General features: G+C 40.2%; 1 non-coding gene across 1 annotated transcript; it reads left to right on the top strand.

Annotated features, from left to right (window-relative positions):
* Window positions 1–18768: 18768 nt before the first annotated feature.
* trnae-uuc (transfer RNA glutamic acid (anticodon UUC)) lies at window positions 18769–18840 on the top strand. The gene has a single exon. It is a non-coding gene; the product is annotated as a tRNA-Glu (tRNA).
* Window positions 18841–27035: the final 8195 nt, after the last annotated feature.

Here is a 27035-nt window from a genome sequence, read left to right as displayed (position 1 = left end):
TAGGTAAACCAAGGGACAGCCTCACTTTTGGAAACACCCGAAGAGTGTTGCTGCAGTGTTAATCTGCTGAATTTGATGCCCCAAACAGTCCGCTCTCAAAAGATTGTCATCGACTATTTTCATATTTGAATTTGAACTGCATCTCGCATTGCACAATTGTGCTATCATATATAGTTATAAGCAGAGTTAGAAAACAAACAAATACTGCAAAAATACTGTTTCAGCAAAGTAACAAGATGAAATGTGCAATACAAGTTCTGATTAAGTCATTTATTCCCTCATAACAACTCATTGTTCATGCGTTTCAAACTTCTGTAATGATGAAGCTGCAAAAATAAAGAGGTGAAACGTAACAAAAAATAATAAAAATAATGATTATGTTTAACAAAACATGTCCTTGTCCTTAATACAACAGAAATATTACGCCCAGAGTACACCATAGTAGACTTTTACCACATTTTTAAAAGTAATATTGTTCCATTGAGCCATGACAGTGGGATAGTTAGCCAGCATGCACAAGGACCCTAAAACTGAAGCAGCTAAATGGAATTCAGCCATCATTCATTTTATCATTTACATCTGTGACGTTTTCTGTGAAAAGCGGCTTATTACTCGAGTATTAATTACACTAAAGAAAGTGCTCATTGAACTGAACTAACACCAGATTTACATTGCCAATTTAGTGATTGATGATATATTTGGGTCATTCTTGAATGCAACGACATGCACGCTGCAATTTCAGGACGATTGATTTCTTTAGTCAACAATGATTTTGCTCGTCAACATGCCCAGAAGCAACCGATTTAAAAGAGCAGCCGATGTCACACAGATATATCACTTCTGGTGTCGCTTTACTCTCAGTCCGCTTGCTCGTGTTGAGTTCTCATTCTGTGTTTTAGCTTCAGCAATATACTATCATGACACGTTATTACAATGCTTCTTCTGTCCACTGCAGTGGTTTTAAATCCTGTTTTTCCATCCCACATGCAGTACTCACAGTATACTGCTGATTTTTTTTCCTCTCCAACCAGCCAGTTAATTGCAGTTAATTGTCATCACCTGTGTCTCCAGGTGTAAATCCATCCCTGATTGGGTGGATAGGATAAAAACCAGCAGGCTCTGGGCCCCGAGGACCAGGATCCAAGGTTACTGCTCCGGTCTCACTTTCGCGTCACTGTAGAGCATATCATAAAACGAATAAACTGAGAGGACTACCATGCTTTATAAAATCCCAATAATGAAAAGCCATTGCTGTATGAGTCTACGATATATTTCCCTCAAGAGCTGGGGCACAAGCTTACGTATTCGTGTTTACATGCGCTCACACACACACACACAAACTAACCTCGAGACAACTGCTGAAGCCTACATTTTGCCATTTATCTGCAGACTGACAGTCTCAGACCGATATCTCGAGGTTTCATGCAAGATCATGTACATCACCCTGAGAGAAGGGGGGGGGGGACTGTGAGCCATTTGAGTGCTGAGAATATTTTATGGAAATGACCATCGACAATTCGACTCAAATTGTGTTGTTAAAAGGTATAGTCTGGGGTTTGATAACACATTTACCTGCAAACTTAAATCTAACTATACCTATAAGAACTATATATTGTTTACTGAATGCTCTGGTTTAAGACAAGACGAATTGCTGCTTAAATTGTTGAAACTTTATTAGTATGTTATTATTCTGATCGAATACCAAAGAACCAGAGGTGTCACAGCAGTACTCTGTGAATATTTACATGATAATTCTGGAGATTAATAAAACAAACCACCTTGTAGTCGTCATCATATTGCACTTTAAAGCAGTACAAGATAAAGACAAAGAACATCCCTTATCAAGGTCTTGACTCTCTCTTTGTTCCAGTTTTAATTAGAGAGGAGAACATCCAGCTTCTTGTCCTCCCTGATGTCCCCAGTGTCCCTCAGGTTGTTTCTGTTTAAATGGGATTGTACCATGCAATTGTTGTGTCTTGGTGAAAAGCAAACTTTGAGGCGAGAGAGGAGCGTGTTCTGTTCTGCAAGCAGTGTAGAATAAAAGTCGGTTTTGTTTCCTCCACTGTGGTTCCATTTTTTAATGGTGAAATATTAAAGATATGGCCGGAATTTTTATTTAAAACAAAAAAATGAACTAACAAAAATATTATCAACAGAATGTGAAGAAGTAAGTTTTGACATTTTAAAGTATTGCATCAAACATCCTAAATTGTGCCCCTCCAAAACCAGCATTTTCAGCCCCGTCCAATATCTTCCAAACACACGGCATAGATAAAAAGGCAGGCCCTTTTTCTATCAAGGAGGTCATGATATTTGTATTAACTTCAATGATACCGGTTGCTACATGCCCCAGTGCCGCTTCCTCCAAGTCTGCTCCGTCTGTGGAGGAGGGATGGCCCACACAACCCCACTTTGCATAACCTAGGTAGGCACCTTTTAATGCCGTTCAACATTCCAGCCTTTGCAGCAGAAACTTCAAAACAACCCTGATCCTGCTTTCATTCAGTTCCTCATCAAGGGGTTTAAAGAAGTCTTCCACCCTGGCATTTTCAAACAAACATCCACCCCTCTCCACTGTAAAAATCTTCAGTCAGACGTAAACGAGCAAAATTCCCCCGACCGCTTGCTTGCTAAGGAAGTCAAATAAGCCTTCATGATCGGCCCATTCACTCATCCTCCATTTCCTAACTTCCGCCTCAGCCCCCTCGGTATCCCAACCAGCAAATACTCCTGGAAAAAAACGCATCATCATCATTGATCTTTCAGCACCCCACGGCAGTATCATTCCCAGGATTAACAACTTGATTCTGAGTGAAGACTTCTCTCTTCATTACACCACCATTAACCATGCCATCGCCCTCATCAAACTCCCTGGGAAGGGTCGTGGCTCTTGAAAGCAGACATCGCCACGATTTCTATGTTCTCCTTATTCAGCCCAACCTCTGGCGATTCTTCAGCGTCTGCTGGTGAGGCACATATTTCTTCGCCATTAGGCTCACAGTTGCAAAAGCAGGCCTAGACTCTTGACATATCAGAAGCCCTCGGTTGGATCCTGTTTTACACCCATAACATTCCATTCCTTGTATGTCTCTTGGACGATTTCCTCATCATCTCCCCTCCCTCATCAACACCCTGTCTGGTCATGAAGTTTTCTCCGACCTCAGGGTTCCACTGTGCGCTGAGGAAACAGAAGGCCCCTCCACATTCCTTGAGTTTCTCTGAATCACTTTTGACAGCATCAGCCTTCTGATCTCCAATTTCCACCTCGCCACATGCTGAACCAAACCTCTTTCCCTCCTTGCCCACCTAAAGATTGCGCTACAGATCATTCCAGGTGTGTCTATCGCACAAGACAGTTTAAGCCATGCCAAACTCTGGCCGGGATACCCTTCTTTTACAATCATCAACTGACACACCCACCCAACAAAATCCATCTTTACACCGCTGCCACTTCTTCTGTTAGTTCTTGGGGTTTCTTTGACGGAAGACGGCCTCTGCAACAGAATGGCCCCTGGAGCTTGCAAGTGTGTGTGTGTGTGTGTGTGTGTGTGTGTGTGGGGTGGGGGGGGGGGGGGGGGGTTGTTGTGCTTGGGTGCTACGGTGGATTCCCTGGCGATGCTCCCCACAGCGCATTCGGCTATAAGCGGATGATCTACAAGCGTTCAAGCCTCGCTCATCAGTCTTGTTTTTCAAAACATCTTGTTGATGGCATGGTCCTTGCCAGTGAAAGTCTCTTTCAAAGAATGCAGTTTTGGATCAAGATCATTCATCAACGCAAACAACTCTTGAAAATACATGTAAAAGTCAGCATGGTAAATTACTCCACCTGACTCTGCATGCACCGAGCCAGCAGTATGTCTCATTTCTTGATTTGACTCACATTTGCTGTCTGCAGTAAAGCGACAAAGTTGCAAGCTGACGGAGGAGGAATTTAAAAGGTATGAGGTGTATCTGCAGAACCTTTGCCAGTTAGCTACAACTAAATAAGTGAACCAGTCAAGCACCAGCACCAACGATTGTACTGCTCAGTCTGTTACGCCAAGGGGGGAGCTCTGTGTTATTACTTACCTTGGGCTCCGACCTGGTCTGAACAGATAGACCTAATCTAATCATCTTCTGCTGAAGCATGCAGAGCAGACGCAGCTAATTATGTATTCCTCCGAGTGGTGCAGATGATGAGATGGGAGGGCAGAGTGATATCCAAATAATATGCCACTCAAATACCTGAAACCTGGACCACTCCAGCAGCTTATTAAATAGTCTAGTTTGAAATTTAACTTGTTGGTCATTGGGGAAAAGAGGTCAACGTCCTTCTCTTCCAGACTGACAAAAATGGGTGAAAGTTTAACAGTTTTAATGCAGAATCAAAGATTCAAGACCCACAGGAGAGGGAATGAAAATATATATTAATAAGGGTTTCATGTTTGCAATTAGATCTAACGGCCCTGCTGCATAATGTGGAATACTATTTTGGCAATATTCTAGTGTATGCTCCTCTAGCAACCAACTTGAAGAAACCTACTCCAATCCTTGTCAACACGCTGCGGCCTGCTGAATTAGAAGGAAAAGAAAATGGTGCAATTATGATGAATTAAGTGAGAATATTTTTTATTTACTTTTCAAAGCATTGACATATTTCCAAATCCAAGAGATATTGCTTTGAGTTTTTCTACTTTGTCATATTAATTTAATCATTATTTAAAATACTGAATAAATACTTGCAGATTTGTTACAGGAGTAATATATGCATACTAAAAGGCTAGAGGACAAAGCTAATTTGGCTAACACTTGGTATTTATGTAGGTCACTCTGTAGGTTAATGGAGCTTGGTGCTTTTACCCCACGGAACCCAGTCCTCATATTTAAATGTTGTCACAATTTTTAAATGGATTTTTGTCTCCGTTTCTCTGGCAATTTACTGGAGGCCAACATAACCACCAGCGAGTCAGTGAGCTTCGACTGTGGATGGTGGGAAAGTCATTGCAAGTGGTTAGACATTATTAGACCATTATTAGACAAATACGCATTTGGACCAGATGATGGCACCAGATGAAAAGTTAGCCGCTAGCATTGCTAAACATGTATAGTTATTTAACATTCTAACACAAACTTTCCTCACTATCAAAAACAATAAAAGATGATAGGCCTCTAATGACAATGCTGCAAATACATAAACCCTAACCCAAATTATGAGACCTAAATGTTTGTCTAAAGTATATTTGCAACTACACAAAAAAAAGAAAGTACTTTGATTATTATTATTATTTTTTTTATGACCAATGTTTGTTTATTTGATAATATACCATATGGTTTAGCTCCCCCATCATTTAAACAATTCATTCTCTCATGGTGAAATAAGACATCATAAGGGGAGACTGTTAAATATAAAATATGGGGCGATTGTGGCTAAGTGGATAGCAGGGCCGTCTTTCAATCAGAGGGTCGGTGGTTCGAGCTCCGGCTCCGCTAGTCGCATGTCGATGTGTCCTTGAGCAAGACACTTAACCCCAAAACTGCTCCTGTAGTTGAGCCTACAGTGTAGAAATGTGATAGACTCTGAATTGTAAGTCGCTTTGGATAAAAGCGTCTGCTAAATGACTGTAATATAAAACATTGCTTGATGAAATTTGCTCAAATTGCTTTTTCAGTTACAGCAACACAACAGTGGAATATTATCACTTTTCGAGAGTATTAGTTGTAGTCAGTTTAAAAGTCATGTTAAAAAGGGTCACTTTGTCTTGTGTCTCTCTGCCCTGTTAGTTTGCTCTTTCCCTCGCCACTGCCTGCTGCTCTGTAGCCGGTCTGCGAGCGTCACTAGCCGGCCGGTGAGCGAGCTGCCCTCAGGTGCTTGTGGAGCTTTTCAGCTCTGAAAAGGCAGATAACCACAAGTCCCTGTTTATTTTATAATGGACATTTGTGTTGTGATATTCAAACAAACCATCCGTCAACAGGGGGAAAAAAGCATCTTGTCTACTAGACCGGTCTCTTGAGAGAGCTCCAGCCGAGGAATGCTCCCCGCCGTGGCTGCAATCGGAGTATCCTGCTCCAGCCATCTCACAGCGGGGTCTGAAATTGCAAAAAAACTTTTTTTTTTCAGCTTGTGTTGTTGTGATGCTTTGCATTGTGGGATACAGTAGGCGAGGTAGACTGGTCCAATGCATACTGGAGATTTTTTCCAAATTAGTCAAATATGCTATATTTTGGTGAAATTAGTACGTACTGCTAGTAAAGTATGCAGTTTCCAATACAGCCAGAGAGTGTGTGAGGGGGGTATGCAAGAGAGAGATGAAGACAGGGAGGTTCAACCTTGGTCTGGTCCTGAGGGAGATAATTGCTGGGGCCAGAGATGGAGACTAAGCGACTAATGAGGCAAGTCACTAATTAGCCACTGGTGTCACTGGCCTTTCTACCTTCACATGCCATGGCATGTGTGTGGGAGTGTGCATGTGCGTATGGGGACAGAGGAGGAAACAAAGAGTCTTGCTGAGAGGTATGCATTTCTATCATCAATTTAATAAAGAAAAAATTCACATCAATGCCTCAGGTTCACAGCATGCCTCACATTCTGCCACAAGTCTCCATTTATTGCCCCTTTTCTCCCCATTTCCTGCCATGACACACTGTCAAGGGTCTTTAAGATACAGGCACAGCTGGTCTGAAACAAATTTGATCTTTGCCAATGTAGGAAGATGTGTGACATTGATGTTATGGAAGGTGTTGCCAAAAAAAATGCATTTTTTTGCCTCAAAACATCTCAAAACAGAGATTCTTTAGTCATCCCCTCCTGAAACTCCTCTTGCCAGGGTTCAGGTGGTAAGGATCAGTGACACATGCATCTGCTCCTCAGAGGGAGCTACTTGTGGTCCTTGAGGCACTCTGTGGGGAGTCTTTCCAACCCATCAACCATTGTCCATATCGTTGTATCGCTTTCCATAACATCAGCCAAGAGGCAGAGCAACCTTTGTGCTTTCTTGGTTCATCATCCAAACTGCATGCTTAGAGACGGACCCCAAAGGCATTTGGAGCTCTTTAAGGTTCAGGACGTGTGCTTTTTATCCTCCACCTCACTGGGAGAAATGCATGCATTGTCTGTTGGGCTGATAGTGGGGACTTTCCCATTGGGCATTTCACAGGCCAATATTCTGTTGGTGTGTCACAGTCGATGCTGCTGTAAATAAGGGCTGCCAAATTGTCACATACTTGGTGAGGTGGCACTTAGTGTAAGGAACTTCAGCTTTGGCGTCATGAGCAGTTACATAGGCCTGACTGTGTCTACTTCATGTCAGTGGTAATAGGTCTGCCCCCTGCTCCCTTATCTAACTGATCCCATCTCAAGCCCAGGTCAAGTATTGCTGTATTAGTCCTCTCACTATGGAACCAGCCAGTGTGTAATGACCTTCAGACAGCACTCTTGTTTTGATGTTTTTTCCTCTTCAGCTCCTTATCTAGAGGGCAGAGGAGATGACGGGACTTTGCTGTAATTGCTATAGAACAGAAAATTGGAGAGCTGCCAATCTAGCTGCTTCCCATGTCTGCAAGCACATCAGTCAACGGTCAGAAAGGCTCTCAATAGCATTGACCGGGATGAACATGTCCACCTTTGATTGGCTACAAGGTTTGTCTATTACAGCATTTGTAAGTGAAAATAATGCTGCTAAAACCCAAACAAAGACGATAAGGAATATCCCAGAATGAGAAATGCTTTCTCTGCTCATTTCCCACCATATTTTCAAGAAGACTGCAGTAAGTCAGTGGGAGTTATACTTCAGATGGCAAACAATATAGCAGGGTTTTATTGCTATTTTATTACAGTACATTGACATTTTGCATTTCTTTCATGCGTGGATGTACCATTTCACCATTCCTGGCACTGCAACCTTTTCAGTACAAATCGAGAACGTGAGGAAATTCACACCATTGTGATTGTCTTTGGAAGTACGGCATGATAAAGACATGTGAAATAATGAGCTTGGCATTTTCCCTCCAGCCTTTTTGTGCTTTTAAAATTGATGTTGAGAGTGTTCTTGATCAAAACTACCGGGCGCCATCCTTTCCACTTCAGCAGTGTGTAAATTGTCCTTCTATTACTTTTCATAGGTAGCACAGCGCCATCTCATATCGCCGTGCCTTGTTGCATGAGCTTTGCCTAACACATGAAAACTTTGAGATTGTCCCCCGGACTCCTCAAGCGTTGATTGATTGGAATAGATCTGTGGCACTTTTACCACCGCATCCTCTCCTCACCGCTCAGTAGGGCAATAAAATGAATCTCAAGTGAGGGATACAGAATACTAAACACTCTGAAAAGGTCAGTCAATATCTAATTGCTTTGTCAACTCAGTCTTTATTCATAACTTAAATATTTAATATTGTCATTAAAAATGTAGAGGTGATAGTCAAGTTTCAAATCACGGGAAGATCTCATTAAGCATTTTTCATAATGAATGACATCTTTCCTGTCAGTAACAGGCTGCTTAACATGGGAACTCACACCTCCAGGAGAGATCACCTTGTCTCCGATGTGTGAAATGTAAAACAAAGGAAATGAGAAAATGTTTTATCTTATCATGAGGATAAAAGATAAGAAACCCTGCAGCTGCTGTGGGCATAGTGATGCCAGCATTGTCTGCTTTCAACAGGGGAATGTGATAATGTGTTTATTTGATGAGATTAGGGTTTGTACTCCTTCTCATCCCACGCACTACCGGGAGAATTTCTCTCAACATTAGCAGTTTTGGAACTTCTTGTTTCTCGGTTTCTCTGTGACAAATTCACTTCATTTTGTAGAGTGAGTAGCCCTCCATAGTCCTATCAACTGCAAGACAAGTGCAGCAACCGCCATGGATGTAGTCCTGGGCAGAAGCTGAACCAAGAGTGCAGATAAAACGCTGTGCTCCGAGTGACGCACTGAAGAGCAAACTTTGTCAAGCTGGATTAACACTCACAAGCTCCCTAGCAGGAAGGCAATTACTTGTGTTAACACTGATATCCACTGCAACGCCTCCTGAAGGCTGATTTCTCTTTGTGTGTGTGTGTCTGCGTGTGTTTATGTGTGTGTGTGTGTGTGTGTGTTAGGGAGAGAGAGGCGATAAAGAGCTTTCTTCCCTTCTTGCCTTACATGGTGTATATATCCCATAGAGGTTTTAATGCAATAAAGACAAACAGACAGTAATGAGGTAACCCTGTGGATGTGTGTATCCATGAGTGAGAGACTCATTTGCACCTCTTGAGCACTCGATGACTTCCTTTTAAACTCCATTGCATCGGAAATATATATATATATATATATACCATGAAAAGCTATGAACCTCCTTTCTTGTGGGCAAAACAATGAACAGTACTGCAGACTAACCAATAATTAAGGTTTGGAGGTCCAATTCTATTTTATACTCGGGCTTATCCCCGGAAAGAAGGCCTTTAGTCATCAAAAGCTCAGCCTTTTAAGTTTTTAGCCTGAGCATATCGTTGAGTTTGGTTTGAAAGATTTTTAAGGTGGTAGCAGATAACAGTAATATGTTCATATGTGTGTGTATTTATAGCGTTATTGTCTTTACACATGGAAGTTATGCCTGAAAAGTTTCCAGACATAAAACTTTCTCCAAGCATACTTTTTTTGTTGTTACATCCGTCCCAAACTTTTGAGCTCATGCACTTTTTTTTTTTTTTTTGTTTTTACTTCAGAGCCACTCAGACGTTGCTGTTGCGTAGCAAGGTCACCCCTACCAGCACCGCCACCTTATTTATTTTTTTAGGCCCCACACTGGCAGACCCCGCCCTCACACAACCAAAGCCCCCCTCCCTGCACCACACGCACACATTTATGCACAAACCTCATCATCCACCCGATTCACTGCACCCGTGCTACCCTGCCCCCCCCCCCCCAGGTGGATTGACAGCTGATCACTGTGACCAACCTTGGCAGGTTATTTTACTGACAAACAGAGAGAGAGAGAGGGAGAGAGAGAGAAAGCCACGTGTTTAATAGAGACTGATACAACCACTGAGAAACAGGCCGAAATAAAGAAAAACAGAAAGAGAGTCAGACAAGAGAAACAGAGAGTGTAAAGCAACACTGTGAGAGACAGAAAGAGGAGAAGGCACAACAAGAGAGCGAAAGAAAACGAGAAGGAGACAGAGGCAGAGATAAAAAAGCGAGACAGGCAGCATTGAGTGTGCAATGTAACGAGTGCATTGGCCGGTGTGTGCGGTGAATTTCAAGCTGTGTGTGTTTTCTAATCGAGGTAATAGTGTTTGTAGGAGCTGCTGGTTCAGGAGTAGGTCTCCTCAGAGGAGAATGGGGCGTCTGTGCCACTGGTTGAATAGCCGCTGTGGAACCGCTGGCCCACAGAGCCATTAAACACTACAAAGCCTCTTAATCAGGACAGGACAAAACAGGCAACCTCGACCTGGAGCGCCTTCAAAGTCCAGTCACAGCAACACACACACACACACACACACACACACACACACACACACACACACACTAACTAACTAAAAAGCTACAATTTTCAAAGTGAACCTAAATAAAAGCAAGTGAGTTAAGACAAGGTGAGAGCAGAGAGAACAGAATGTGAGAAAGGACGATGCCTTTTGTCCTTCTGTTGAGGGCTGTTGGGTCAGGTGGTTGACATTTACTTTGAGGTTTCACTCGGATGAATTATTAAAAGTATTTGAATAAATATGGTGAGCAGTTTTATCACCTTTGAATCTGAACCCATCAATTAGGTTACAGGATGATTTTCAAGATGATGTGTGAAGTCCCCTCCCTTCTTTTCTTTCAATTTGGAATGACAAATTGTTCTGCTGAATCTTTCAGCCCTGTTCACGCCGAATAAGTGTGAAAAAATTCACAAGCTATTTTCCCAGACAGATTCTTCGGAATTCAATTGTCAATCACCTGAAAGCACATTCAGTACAAAGGGCCTGAAATAACATTACCAGACTATACACACCAAATCTCTCATCTTTGTCTCTGTGTTCTTCTCATTTTTGTCTACATTGAACAAAAGAATCTTACAAAAAAAACACGATGCATGAAACAAACTGTCTCCCAGAACGCTAAAAATCCCTGTCTGCCCCTGAACACCAGAGACCATCTTCAGATATTCTCTGTGCGTGTATTGATCGGAAATCTCCATGTTCTCCTCCTGCCTCTGTTCGTATCTTTCTTCACAATTGACTTATGAGTTGAAGACAAGGAGCAATGGTGGACACGCCTCAGCTCCATCTTCACGGTGAGCTCATGCAGCTGCTCTGGCTCATTTCTCAATGGTGTTACTGTAATTGAGATGTTTTTGGAAAATCAGCAGAAGGAAAAGATAGATACACCATCCTTTTCCTCCGGTTAGAAATAGCCTTCATGTCTGACAGTATTTGGAGCCGAGGACGTGCTTCCTGTTCCGGACTTATTATTTCCTAATGATGAATCTCTGCTAATGGTTAGTCTCTCCTGTGCTGCTCTGTGGTGCTCACAATGGGCTTCTTGTTAATTGGCCTTTTGACAGTGATGCCCACCCACTGGTGACCCACTGGGGTTTGATAAATGAGGTGCTCACTTTACTTTCGCTCCCTCCGTGCTTCATGTTTTGAGAGTTGAGTGAAGTGGGTGTTTGTTTTCCAGAGCACTTTATGAAAGGCGAAGTACGCTTTGATGCACACGATCACTCATAAAAACCGCACGATGAACAATGCTGGTATATTTGTGAGCTCTCTGTACTTAGAGGAATATCCACCTTAAAATGATTTTTGCACATAAGACTAACCTTGCAAATTTTGCATTTCTGGACCTATTTAGTTTTTTCGTGGTGTGTATTGATCTTAAAAGGTCAGATGTACACAATATAGGACGCTTAAAGTTTGATTTGCAGAATATTTCCAAGTTAATAAAAGCATCAGTGGTAAATGCCAGGTGCTTTTTCAAAGCTCAACATTTTGCACTCGCAAGCAATCACACAAGGACAAGTCCATCACAATAGCGACGGGCGTAACAGTTTCTCCACCACCAATAATTCTTTGTGGACCAGAATGCAATGCGGCCCATACCGCTCAGGTTTCTTACTTGGCCTACATAGCAAACCAACAGTTTCTTGCCTGCTTTATGGGGAGTGTTATGTTGCACACACACAATTTTTGTTAATTCACATTTTTTGTATTTTTGACGTCATCTACTTCTTTGCACGTATCAAGTTTTAGCAATATTTAAATCCAATTGCCAGTTGTGTGGTTGTTTGCTTATGTTGGCAGCACTGTTAATGATGAAGCAGCTGAGGGTTTTAAATGGTAAACTTTAGATAATACCTGACATTGTGTTTTTTCTTTTTCAATTTGAAAGTTGCAATAGATGAGGTGGGTTGAGAAACATATGGTGCCAAACTGTATCTGTCCATAAATGGACAATGTAATTAATACTGTCGAAATGTGGACGTAAAGCCTGGGTTATTAAACAGCTGAAATACGATAGTGACCTCCAGAGGGCACTGAGGTACCAAATTAACCTCAGGTCAGCTTAATTAACCAGAGAGGGTGCACAGATTCCAGACACTCTATTGACATTTCTACATTCATCTCGCCAAGGTTGCATTATTTCCTATTATAATAGTCCTGCTACGATTAACATTCTTACCATGCCCTCTCTCTGTGTCCTTGCAGGAATCATTTGTTGAAAGTACGGCTGCTTTTAAAAAACTTTATATAAATGGGAGTTGCTCAATCAACATGCCGGGGAATCTTTCACCAAATCTCCTTCTAGCTCTTGTTTTGCCTATAGGCTTGTGTTCATCATTGCCTCCTCCTCCCCTTCTGTGTGTCTCCTTCAGTTTACTTTTAATTCTGTCTTGTACTCCACTTTTCTCTGTACACTGAGTTTATTTCCTCACTCGTGCTGCGTCTCAGCCTTTTAATGGATTGATGTAAGTGCTCTCCTGGTGCTTTGCAGCTGCTTGTTGTTCTTTATTGCAGCGGAAGCTTGGCCTTAAGGCGATGTAGTTCCTATTGTATCCCGCAGTGGGGCAACGGCTGATGCCCTTGACGAGGTGGCCCTGTTGCAGTCAGACTCATTAGCAGATGTGAGGTGTCACCGCATATCACAACATCAGGTACCGGTGGACACCTTTTTGCCATGGTGTGAATAATATATCAAATTCTGTTTACAAGCTCCTCTCTCATCAGCTATTATGCAGCCGGCAATAGACTTCCACTATCTGGCCCTGTTCAAACTCAAGAGCACACCTGAGGACAGTTAACACTGCCAGAATACCGCCAGTGTTCTCTATCACCTTGCATTCAAGTGTACAGTTGCCGAATTATGCGTGGTGACACTGCCTATAAGACACATTGGGAGTATCTGGGTAGGACATGTCACAGTGTTTGATAATATCTCAGAGGACAATCTCAACAGCAGTGGAGGCATTCGTCCTCTGGCCTCCAAATCATGTTTGGTTGGGGGAAATTGATTAGACCGTTCCTGTGTGGGGAGGCCAAATCAGATCATGTTCGCTGCTCCCAGTTTAATTAGGGATTAATTGAAATAGGAACCAAGCCTCCTGGGAGAAGGGGGGAAATAACAAGGGTTACAAAGCTTCACACACACTTCAACTCCCTCTCGCTTTATTGCTGTCTTTGGTTTTGGCTGTCCCGCCCTATACACTCTCATCAAAGGTGGAAGAACAAAACAACTCGCACGCATATTCATCCATGCTAATGGCTCATACTAATAAAGCCTGCTCTGCTTGCTTAAAATATCTTACAGTTGGCTGACTTCAATGCCTGTATGCTTTTTAAAAATCTCCGACAGGAAGATCATGTGATCGGTTTGCGTGTGTGAGTACGTCCGTGAGTGAGTGAGAGAGTCATTTGGTTTTGTCAAGATTGCTTATAGTGTCTTATGCGACGACTTCAAGCTGAATGGTTTCTAGATGGGAGATTAGCAGGTGTGGGTTGTATTCAATAAATCACACAATACAGCTGTGGACGTTGCAGACACACCTGACTAGTTCATCTCTGTGTTTCATATAGCATGACTGACCATAACAGGGATAATAGAATTGCGTCATACAATTGTCGCCAGGTTTACAGTTGCACAGAAACAACATATTTTTAGTCGTAGAATTTAATGTGTGTTACTACTGTACAAGCTAGTTAGCCAGACATGCTGCAGGTTACAATGGAACAGACAATTTTGCACTTGTATTTTGTATTCGTGTATTGGGAAAGGCAAACAAAAAACAAAAAACACCTTCCTATCATTCTTACTACCGCCCCATTCACATCACTTCAACATGTGGGGTAATGGAAAGATTTACCTGCTTTGCCTCTTTACATTTGCTTAGTGGGGGGCCTTAATCTTCATGATGGGATATGGGTTAATGAAATCACATTCCACAATCAGCATCATATCCCACTTAGGAATAATTAGCATGTACAAAGAAAGAAACAGTATGTAACAATTTAGTAAAGAATAGCACCTTACTGACTTGAGTTTATGTAAGACTTTGTGTGCGAACATTAAACGCCAATCGCCCACATCCATTAAAAACTTCATATAAACAGCAGTTGGTGTAAGTGCTCTTGAACAGGCGCTGAATAAGTTGAAACCCCTCCGACCTCCTTTCCCGCAGCAGGGGTGATATTAGTATTGTATTACACTGTGAGAACTGCCTGATGCTCAGCCATTGTAAAAGGCTTGATTGCTGTCGTGGCGTTTAACATGGGTCTACTACCGCCAGGGTTGCTCCATAAATCTCCCTCGTTCAGCTGCTTCAGCTCCTCTGATCATCTCTTCTTCTTTTGATGGAAGCCATTGACCAGAAACATTAATAAGAAGAAGTGCTTTAGTCGTGCCCCATAAAGTTACACTTTGCAGTCGTTAGAGAACACTGGGAGGAAAGCGTTTGGCGTATTTTTGATGCGAATACTTTCAAAGACAACACAGAGTCTGATGAAAGACAACAAGACAAGCAAACAATTTGAGTTATTTAGTGTTCTGAAAGACCAAAATATGTATTTGAAATCAGTTGTTTTTTTTAGATACAAATTCATCACATTATCTTTCATGATTCATCATGATTGTGCACTGTGCTGGCTGCGCGGTTGATGATTTGCCATCTGCAGATTAGCATAGCCAACTTCTGTTAGCAGTGAGACATTTGCTGTGTTAACTAAGTATGTGTGTCTTAGTCAGTGAGTCAGCGTCTGGGCTTTTATTTGCTGCCTGATATCTTTGGATGTGCGTCCCCAATGGAGAGTTTTTATCTGAATGCAGACTGTCAGTATGAATTGAGCATACATGTATGTGTCCTCTCTAGGGATTGTGGTACTTTATCCACTTACCTACATCTATTTCTTCTCATCTCTGCACCGTTGTATGTAATATATACTGTATATGTGTGTTTGTGTGTATGACTGTGTCCTTGGGACCTGTGGACATGGGTGTAAATGTGAGAGTGTGTATCAATGCTTGTGTGTGTTTCTCTTTTTTCTCTCAGGACGAGCAGTGCCATCCATCTTCTGTGCTCAGTAATGGGGGCTCAGGGTGGCTTACTCTCGTCCCCCTGATCTGTCCTCATTTGGTTGGCATTTCGTTACGGGCCAGACACTCTTCCTGTGACATGGAAAGAAACCCAGACTACCCCCCCTCCACCTGCCATTACCTCCACTATTTCTCTTTTCCTTTTCTTTCTCTTCACTTCTTTCTCTGTCTCACTTTGCCTGACAGAAACAAACACACACACACACACACACACACACACACACACACACACACACACACACACACACACACACACACACACACCAGCATCAGATGCTGCGGATCATCTTTGATTTTGAATTCACCATCAATATAAATTCTCAATGAAATGATCGTTGCAATACAATTTCAGCTCAGTGGCTGATGCAGGGTTGATCCCCAAACTCTGTGGCTCTTAATGATGTGTCCGTAGTGGATTTAAATAGGGGTATGCAATAACAAATAAAGGCGAAAAAAGTTAACCTGATCGGAGTGATCTACCTTACGCGGCAAAGGATAACGCATACAGGCGGTATGCTGCAATGCACGCTGAATACCCTGTGGCTTAAAACGGGAGTCGACAGCAGCCTCATCTCAGTTAAAGGCAATTCCCCCTCACAGTGGTTCTCTTGCCCTGAGCTGCTGGGTCCAAAACAAAGCCAGTCAATCTAATCATGAGAAAAGGTGAGTGGGGAAGGTAGGAGGGAAAAAGAGATGGAGGGAGGCAGAGAAAGAGCCATTCTATGTATGTGTGCATCTGTGCATGAGAGAGAGAGTGAGTGGGAGCTAGGGCTCCGCTACATCAATCCTATGAACTCAGAGGCCCCTGCCTGGCTCTCAGAGGTGTTTATGTGTCTAAAATCCAGAATCATCCTGTCCATTGCTCTCACTTTCTGAGAGAAAAAGTTAGACAGATGCCTCTTTTTTCTCTGCCCACTCTCAAACCTCTCCTCTGGTTCAGCATTGCAGTACGGGCATCTTCATTTTTGCATATAGTACCCCTAGTGCAGCTACTAAATGTGCACTCACACAGACCAACACTTTCATCCAGTGCAATTTAATGTACTCTTTAAACCCCAAAGCACATAAGCACAGGCACAAAACACACCCACAGAACCACGCACATGCACACTTTTTGGTTTTCCCTTCAGCTCAAGGGAATAAAGGTCCATTGTGTAGGTATGTGAGGTGAGGTGAGCGCTCAAGTCTAGTCAGCACAACATGGCTTCTCCGAGCTGCTGGATAGCCCTACTGCCGAGCGCTGCAAGTACAGTACATCTGAATTTGTTCTGGGGGGGATCAAATTCTTCTGCCTCGCAAATCTCACCAAGCAGCAGGCGAATAAATGGAGAACTGTAGGATATCGATCTGTGTTTGAACCACTAGAATCCAATTGGATCCTGGGTATCTGTATCTATGAATTATCGGTGGGGAGTCTGGTCATGCTGGATATGAAATAAATCAACGAGAATCAGGGTAATTACAGGCTGAATGATGAAAATTGCTTATCATTTTTGCATCTCTTTGTAGATGAAAGGCAAATTTGCTGTAAACATCGCTGTACAGGTGATTAGTAAGGAAACATCGCTGTCTTCTTTTCCAGGATGATTCCTACAAGTCTAAAGCTTATTCATAATCACAAGCTCCTGATGGATGTTATTAATCATTCATTCAGAACCGGCATGAGACCGAAAAGGATAAAGTCCCTTAAAGGTCTGGAGAAGGTCGAAGAGCAGAGGTTGAGATGAGAAAGGACAACTCTATCCTAATTACCGTCATCACTCAGTCTTGCTCCTAATGTATCTGATACTCTTCAGAAAATTGAAATCCTCAGCACTAATAACTGATATCACCGAGCTGAGGAGGAGTTTTACCAAGAAACAGCTTCCTGCTGATATTTGATCACATTCTTTCTTCTTCAAGGTGGTCCGAGGTAAAATGAATCGCCATTTGTTTGCAGAAAGGAAAGGGCATGTTGACAAACTAGCATTTAAGTTAAACAGGTAAATGATTGATTAACATTAATTTAAAAAGGTAAACTATTCACATTGTGACCTTTAATTTCATGGCCGGTTTGGTGTTGCATTGTTCTTGCACTATTTTCCTGTGACCAGAATAAGACCACTCACTGCTGGGGACATACAAGGTTAAAATAAATGTGAAGGAAACCTTTTTGTGCTCTATCGTAAGCTGCAAATGTTAACATTTTTGGCTAACTAGCTTACTACTAAGCTTGTTTTTAGAGGCCCAGAGTTTATGATGCTTTATATACTATATTATTACGTCCGTGGGGTCCATTCTTGTGAGCGTGATATCACATGATGATCACAAATAAGAGAAAATGATGAAGTGGATAGACATGGATGTAAACTTGACTGGTTGGCAAAGGCATGCAACCACAAGGTGGTAATTCTAGTTAAATGTGATTTTAGAAAGTTAACATTCCAGCAACCAAACTTGTTAGATAGCGTTAAGTTAGCTAAACTCATCGGTTATTCCTCAAATCTTTTGCTCTTGAAAAGGTGAAACATATGATTTGAAAACATCAAAGCATATATCTAACCACTGTGTTGCCTGTACAAGTATTTTTTTTTCTATAGCAGGCACAAGCATCCAAGCTCAAGCCTATAGTTTGCAGCCTGCGGGCCTAAGAAACATTTTGAAAAATAACATGAAAAAAGGTAATTAGTATTTTGAATGTGGATGAGAAATGTGGATGTGGTTTCTTAGTAAGCCTCTAAAATGACCGATATACCATTATTTGCACAGTGTAGAGGGTGAAAAAATTCACTATTGCAAATGCCGGTGAAATATGGTCGATATGTAAATCAACATTTTCAGATAGTCGGTGAAAAAACCCACTTTTGGGTCACGACCCACCAGTTGAGAATCACTGGTCTACACAATGTCAAAAAAGTAATTAAAAAAGTTAGTATAGCTTGTCAAAAAAAGTTATAAAATATCATGTTGAAAAAAGTCATATTACAGCATGTCGAAAAATGACATTATTTAGTTTGTCTACGCATGTCAAAAAAAAATCATTAAAAGTCTTGGTATACCTGTCGAAAAAAGTCCTAAAATGTCGAAAAAGGTCACAGTTTAGCATGTCGAAAAAGTCATAAGTTTGTCTCTACACCATGTCAAAAAAGTCATCAAAAGTCTTGGTATAGCCTGTCGATAAAAGTCATAAAATGTCGAAAAGAGTCATAAAAAAGTCATAGTATAGCATGTCAAAAAATGTCTTTCAAATAGTCAGAAATATGTCCCATATGGTCTAGCGGTAAGGATTCCTGGTTTTCACCCAGGTGGCCCGGGTTCGACTCCCGGTATGGGAACAGGATTTTAAGATTATGATACACAATGCAAATCGAAAAGTCTTAGTATAGCATGTCAAAAAAAGTCATAGTATAACGTGTCGAAAAAGTCATAATGTAGTGTGTCTACACAATGTCAAAAAAGTCATACCATAGCATGTGGAAAAAAGTCATAAAAAGGCATAGTATAGCATGTTGAAAAAAGTCATAGTGTAATGTGTCGAAAAAAGTCATAGTATAGCATGTCGAAAAAAGTCATAATATAGCAAGTCGAAAAAAGTCATAGTATAGCATGTTGAAAAAAGTCACAGTATAGCATGTCGAAAAAAGTCATAAAAAGTCACAGTATAGCATTTCTTTGAAAAAGTTATAAATATGTCCCATAAGGTAAGGATTCCTGGTTTTCACCCAGGCGGCCCGGGTTCGACTCCCGGTATGGGAAAAGGATTTTAAGAATATGATACACAATGCAAAGCGAAAAGTCATAGTGTATGTGTCAAAAAAAGTAATTAAAAGTCTTAGTATAGCCTGGTGAAAAAAGTCATAATTTAGTGTCTACACATTATCAATAAAAGTCTTAGTATGGCATGTTGAAAAAAGTCATAGTATAGCATGTCGAAAAAAGTCATAGTGTAATATGTCGAAAAAGTCATAATTTAGTGTGTCTACACATTGCCAATAAAAGTCTTAGTATGGCATGTTGAAAAAAGTCATACTATAGCCTGTCAAAAAAAGTCACATTCTAGCGGTAAGGATTCCTGGTTTTCACCCAGGCGGCCCGGGTCCGACTCCCGTGATGGGAACAGGATTTTAAAAAGAGAGTACAGAAAATAAATCAAAAAGTTATAGTATAGCATGTTGAAAAAATACTCATAGTATGTTTAATAATTCATTAAAAACTCACAGTACAGTATGTCGAAAAAATGTATAAAAAAGTCACAGTATAGCATGTCAAAATAAGTCATTGTATAGTTTGTCGAAAAAAGTCATAAAAAATACAACGGATACAACGGCGTCTGGGTCCAGATCCGGACCGCGGTCCGCCTATTAGTGACCCCTGGTATAGTATGTCGAAAAATGTCATAAACATATTCATAGTATAGCTATCATGAAAAATGACATTGTTTAATATGTCAATAAATGTCATGAAAAAAAGCCTTAGAATGGTGTGATGAAAAAATATATAAAAAGTCATAGTATAGCATGTTGAAAATGTCTGATAAAAAGCCATATTACAGATTATTGAAAAATATATGAAAAAAGTCACAGCATATTACGTCAAAAAACGTAATGAAAAAAGGCTTAGTATAGTATGACCGAGAATGTCATGAAAAGAATGTCATAGTATTGTATGTGGAAAAAACTATTGTGAAAAAAGTTCTAGTTTAACTTGTCAAAAATGTCATGAAAAATATTCAAATTATGTATGTCGTAAAAACTGAAAAAAAGTCATAGTTAACTATGTCAATAAATGTCATGAAAAAAAATCCTTGAATAGTATGTTGAAAAACATGAAAAACTTCATGAAAACAAGTCATAGTATACTATGTAGAAAATACTATCATGATAAAAAGTAATAGTATAGTATGTCAAAATATGTCTGATAAAAAGTCACATTATAGTGTTGAAAGAAATATATAAATAGTCGTAGTATAGTATGTCAAAGAATTTCATAAAAAAACAGTCATAGTACAATGCTGAAAATACTATTATGAAAAAAAGTAATTTTATAGTTTGTAGATTTTTTTTTACCAGTATAGTACATCAAAGACATGTAAGAAAATATCCCAGTATACTATGCCAAAAGGAGAGTTTCATAAAAATGTCATGTCGTGAAAATTCATATTAAATGCCATTCTTTTGTTTGCCACAAATATGCCGTATGATCATAGTTTAATATGACATACAAAATGTCATAAACAATAGTTTTCCAAAACTGTGGCCCGCAGGCGTGTGGTGGCCCTCAGAAACATGCAATGCGGCCCTTGAACGTTACATGAAATGCATGCATTATATTTGAATCATATGCAGTCCATTTCAGTGCTTTCACCTTCAATACCTTACTCTTCCCAGCTACTACATCCAGCTGCACCCCCCCTAAGAAGCTTCCGTCCGGTTGGGAATGAAAACTTGTAAGCTCTTGATGGCACGCCTTGAGTGCTGTGGGAATAAGGTTCAGTCATCAATGCCAGTGCTGTCAGCCAATGTCAGCATTATGAATGGACCACTCTGCAGTTTAATGTGGAACTGATGGAAAAGATTTCTCGTATTATATTTGCACTTTTCCTCAATTATATGCTAAATTGGAAATCCTTATTCAAAACTTTGAGAAGCCCTGTTTTTCCGCTTTTCTTTTCTCTCTCACTTCCTGAGACACCTTGCTGAAGATCAATAGCTCATCACAAGGCCCATTAGCAAAGAGGATAAATCTAATGGGGTGCTGAAATGAAGAGTTGGTGTAATCCGAAGCAGTTAAGCCTGATTCTAATTGTTAGTTGAAAAGAGGTAGAGAAGGATGGGTCACGGGCTGTTTTTAAATAGGGCACAAATTAACACTGATTACTCCCGTGAACAGCTTTTGTGGCGGACTTGTCTTTAGAGCCACATATGTGATTTTCAATGTAATTGCAAGGTCGGCCAACTTTTAAAAAAGGGATAGCGTGAGGAAGAATTCTTCATTTTAATCAAAACAGAACTGAACTCCCATCTTTGTGATATTAATGTTTCATTTTGTTGTATAATGCGGGTCGTCTCGGAGTACAAGTGTTTATTTCTTTTATAGGGATGTTACTCTTAGTTGTATGAGCCATTATTACCAGATTTGTACGGAACATGGTGATTGCTTTCCTGGACCCTGTAATGATCGTGAAGTAAAACAGGTGCCCAGTCATTACACTTCCTCATTCTCCATTGTTTTCTAGTTAAAGGTAATCAATTTTCGTATGAGCATGAATCCCTTAAGTGTTTCACTGCCTGCGTTGAGGGCTTTCATTAATCAACTCGACAAACCGGGATGCTTAGTCCTTTGTTGTAAATTCTGAAAATGGCAGTAAAACAAAAAACTTCATAATGAGTAAAAATGAAAGATATTACAGCACCAGAAGAGGCAATAATACGAGTAACTCCCTCCGTTTTGTTTTCTCTCTTGCCTGCATCCATCTCCACCGTCATCTCTCCTCTATCTGTCGACTTCTCTCGTTCACTAACTTTCTTTTCTCTTTCATCTCCTCCCTTCCTGTGGCTCATGAAGGGCTTCATTTGTCATCCAGCAGGTGATGAGTGCAATGTTTTTCACCCTGACCTCTACTCTGTTTCTAATGAGGTATCAGCTATGCCGCTTCATGCTCCCGCAAGAAGACTGAGACCTGGGAAGTAAAAACTTTTCCAATATTCTTAGCCTTCAAAGGTGCCAGATGTGATGAATTTTCCACATGGGAAACTGCAATTACAGGTAAACATGTGAGCCTGTACCCAGGTAATAAAGCATTTTAAGTAAAATTACAAAAAACTAAATCAGTCTGAGAACATAAATATTTACCACCTACTCTTTTCACACATTACATATAGTTTCCCCTACCATCTGTTTCTGTAAATGTGTGTCTCGGTTGAAAAAATGTCATCTTTCACCGTAAGCCTTCACAAACAAAGGCTTTAGCCTATCAACATGATACATGTCATGTCTTCTGTTCAAATCTTAGCTAACCTGTCACAGTCATTCGTCATGGTTTTAGTCACAGCAAAAGCACTTTCTAAAAAGAACTACGAGCTACAACAAGGTCGTCCACGTCCTTTTATAGAACTTGTGAAAAGGCTTTTTTAACCAGTGCAAATAAACTCTGATGGAAAAAGTCTTTACCGAAAATGTAACGTAGGTTTGTGATAGCGGATTATGGGAAAATGTGAGATAAAACCCAACCTCCATATAACAAAGACCAAAACAGTAACAATTGACCTTTCTAGGGTTGAAATCCAGTCTTCCCTGAAACAGGAAAGCTATAAGAGGAATGATGTCATGAAAACATATCTGTATAACATATCACATGTCTGCAGGGGTGGACAATAATGCATTTACTCAAGCAGCCTACTGTAAATGCAAGTACTGTACAAGAAAAATCTTGAGATACTTGTATAGTAGAATTTGTATCTAATACTTTTTTACTTAAACTTGCAATAACTACATTTGTGGGCCATTTAAGGGCACTGGAAACAAGTTGTAAACAAAATGTTGATATATCATCCACTCTGTTCAACCAACTAGTTTCAAACTGGGTCTGGGATTGAGAGGAGGAGTTGGTTCAGGTTAGATGACTTCTGAAACATCAAATGACATCATAGTTGAAGGCTCAAACAAACAAAGAGCCTGAAGTATGTAATCAGCCATCTTTCACCACTGGCATTAAGCAGGATTTAGTTACAGCAGTGCACGATATGCATAGGTTATAATAAACTTTGTTTTAAATGAGCTGGCAGGTCAGCGTACACATTCCTACACCTTAACAAAGACATTTACAGGCTTTACTATTCATTTGTGATTGCAAAGTTATAGTTGCTACATTCCCATCCAATGGATTACAACATACTGATTGTATATAAGGCGAGTGAGCTGCCCAGATGACATTTAATCATCTCTCAAATTTGTTCAGAAAGAGGGTTTTGGGTCGTTCAGATAGAGCTATTGTTTTAGTTTTCAACAGTGATGGCTCATACGTCCGATCCATCCATTGCTGCTGCTATCTGGAATTAAACTGAAAATGCTGAGAGACATGTTGCGTGACCTCGGCACCATGGTGGTGGAGCAGAGGGTAGAGCTGAGGAGACTGGAGACCCGAATGAGAGACAGTGAGCTTTCGGGCAAAGGAAAATACAAGTGAAGTTTTGCTTCTGACAACTGAACTGGGTAACACGTCGAAAGAGGTGGAGGAGCAGAGTGCAGAGCTGTTGGTTGTTAAGCACAAGATGACTGAGCTGGGGAAGAAAAATGCAGGTAGAAATATTTTATATTAATGTATTTACATATAGAAATATCTCTAGTAGAACTGCTAACAACTCCTAGACAAGAGACAGATTATATTTTACAATAATATGTTTTTTTTTCTGATGTATGACTATCAAAAGTAAAAGTACATAAGGAAGGTTGAGGGAAAGCAGGTACATCTCACACACTCTGCAACAAACAGTAAACAGATGATTCACAACAGCGTTGAAGAATTGCTCCTTATTCTGAGGATTCAAATAAATGGGATCCTGATTCTATGGATGCAGAAATAATATCCACGATGATTCACAGGCATATGTGCACATTTTCTTGCTTCATAACTGTCAGCTCTGCTGTGAAATACAAGTCCTTTAGTTGGAAAAGTTTCCACAGAGTCAATATTTTGGTTTGTTTGAAGTTTGGTTTAAAGGACTTCATTATGACTTCTATCACTGTTTATTCATTCAAATATTGATTCAAATGTTATGTTACTTTCAGGAATAAATTAGTTTTGCTCAAGGCTATGCTGAATATTTTTATTTGATTTCTAATGAAAGTTTTTACAACAGGTTGGAGATTGTTTTTGAATAGATGTGTTGAATGTATATTAGCCGCTTATTCTTTTCCCCTTAACAAATACAATTGTAGTGCAATCAGCAGAACTGTCGGGTTTTGGACAGAGAGTGGCAGCCAGTGGGAAAGACCTCGACAATCAGGTCAGGAGAGTTGCCACTATTAAAGGAGCATTAAGAGAATTGTAGAGGACCGTCCTGGACAAAACAAAAACATGTTGGATACCAACAATGATATAAAGACCAAGCCTTTATTCTAGCGTGGCTTGTGTCTGAATGATCAATGAGGCAGTTTCAGGTTAAATAATTATAAAAGAGCATCTGATTTTTTTCATACTACTCACATATTACTAATTATTAGTTAGTTGAGAAAGTTTTCTGAAACATACAAACTCCCTCACACATAACAAGGAAGTAGCATCAGTTACTAGAACCAGCTAACCTTGTTTTAAAAAAAAATCTTTTTTACAAATCTTCACAAATGATGACCTCCACTATTACTAATATTCACTGTACTTATATTTATTATTAAAAAGATAATAAAAAACGTCCTCGCTCTTCTGTCTGCACTATCAGAGCAAGAAATCAATTGGCAGCCCATAAAAAGAAGCAGAAGAGCAGAAGGTGGAAGTAGTGACAGCACCACGACTTAGCTGCAGCTCCAGAACAATGAAATACATCTACTGCAGAAAGAGTCTGCAGGTGAATTAGATGAATGACTTGAAGCTAAAAGGTTAAAAATCAATTTATTTTTATTTAAAGCCTGAGAAAGTCACATAATGTAAATTGAACTATTAATGTCTGTAGCACAACTATTTGAAGTCTAATTAAAAAAACAAAACAATAGGTTTTCCATTTTACTTGTTATACTTAGTCTGGATATCTCAGGTGAAAGATATGTAGATATAGAATTCAGTTTTATTGAAGTGCTTTTGTTTCCAGTTCCTTACAGTATATAACAATGTTGTCAGTGCGCACAACAATGACATTTTCTGAGCATTGACCACTATTTATCCCTAATCTAGCACATTTTTCGAGACGTGAGTATCCTCATTTTCCATTGTAATTTGCATCATGGGACCATCAACACCACACACAAACAAATCTACCAACTTTACAGAACGTGCTGTCATTTTTTGCAGTGGGTGCACTCATGCGACACATTGAGATACAGCCACTGAAGAAGATAATTCAGGCTGGCAGCTTGAGACCGCTGCTACTGTGACATGACTTACTCTTCTCATTGCAACATGAATCCAATTCACACTTCGAAAATGGAAGTGTACTTGAAGGGGAACTGCACCGATTCTACACATCAATGTTTGTCCTGCTCGCCTGAAAGCTAGGCTATCTGCTCCTACCACTTGGTGCTGCAGCTGCTGACGCTGCTGCTATTCATATCACCTTCCACAGCTCCACCTCCAACCCAGAATCCACCTGTAGGCTCTGAGTCTAACATACTTTCAGTCCGAGTTCCATAACTGAAATATGTTTACAGCTGTCTTGAAGAAAAGTTGGAGAATTTGGACTAAAAACATTTAGCTTAACGTTTTCTAACCAACATTGGCAATGCTTATAATCCCACATCAGGCACAAGTAACAAACAGATCCAAGCTGTTCACATTCCTAATTGTCACTAAGTTATTTTCACTTACGTTCTTATTCAGGCAGGTTTGTTGCACCAGTCAGAGGAGTCTACTTCTTCAGATTTACTGCATTTGACGGCTGCAATTGGGAAATTTTGGACTATACTTATACCGCAATAACCAGAAAACACAGCAATAATGAAGGTCATTTGTGCCTGTCCAATGCATTAAATCTTCAATTAGATGAAGGAGATGTGGTGTACGTGCAGCTTTCCGCTGGATACGGTCTTGCTGATAATCAAAATAATCACTTTCAGTGGCTTCTTACTTTTCAGTATGTAAGTGATGGTCATGGTCATGCTTGTTTATGGTGAACCAAAGACATGAGTAAATACTAAATAATCAGCTTTTGACTAGTCATCCCGAAGAATTTAACTGTTTTTTGACATTTTATTCTGATGAAAAAGCCCTAAATGACCTGCTGTTAAGATTGAATCTGAGTTGTATGAACTGCAAGTCAATTTAGAGACATATTCTGTTGTTTCTGTTAATGAAGAGAACAGGGCCACAAGGTGGATTGCTTTGTTTGGATTAAATCGTTAATTACTTCTATGTCGCCATCTCAAGATGAAAAACACATTTGTTGGCACACTTGATCAAAGGTGAGCTTAGGGAGAAATGCTTCATTGCATTTGCCGAAAGAAAACAAAAAAAAATGTGCCAGATATGCTCCGTATACTGGAAATACAAATGTAGTAAAAAAAAGAATAAAATAGAAAAACATTTCAGGTTTATACATGAGCACACACTAACTATCCTGTGAGGCTGTACATTGAGCTAAATGCTAACCAGCTAAAAGCTAATGAGCTACATGCTAACGCACTCACAATGGCAACGCTAACATGCATGATTACCATCTTTTAGTTTGCTAGCTTGGTAACATTTGCTAAGCCAAACACAAAGTACAGCTGAGTCAGATTTCAGATAAATTCACCTAAAACATCAGTTTATAAAATATGATAGATTACTAAAGATGAATGAACCAGACTATATTTATTGAAATAGTTAGTATTAGCTCCACTT

Source organism: Anarhichas minor, unplaced genomic scaffold, assembly GCF_050575085.1.
Source record: "Anarhichas minor isolate MPS153535 unplaced genomic scaffold, ASM5057508v1 ptg000074l, whole genome shotgun sequence".
NCBI lineage: Eukaryota > Metazoa > Chordata > Actinopteri > Perciformes > Anarhichadidae > Anarhichas > Anarhichas minor.
The sequence above is the reverse complement of the archived record's forward strand: the minus strand, read 5'-3'. Positions and strand labels throughout refer to the sequence as shown.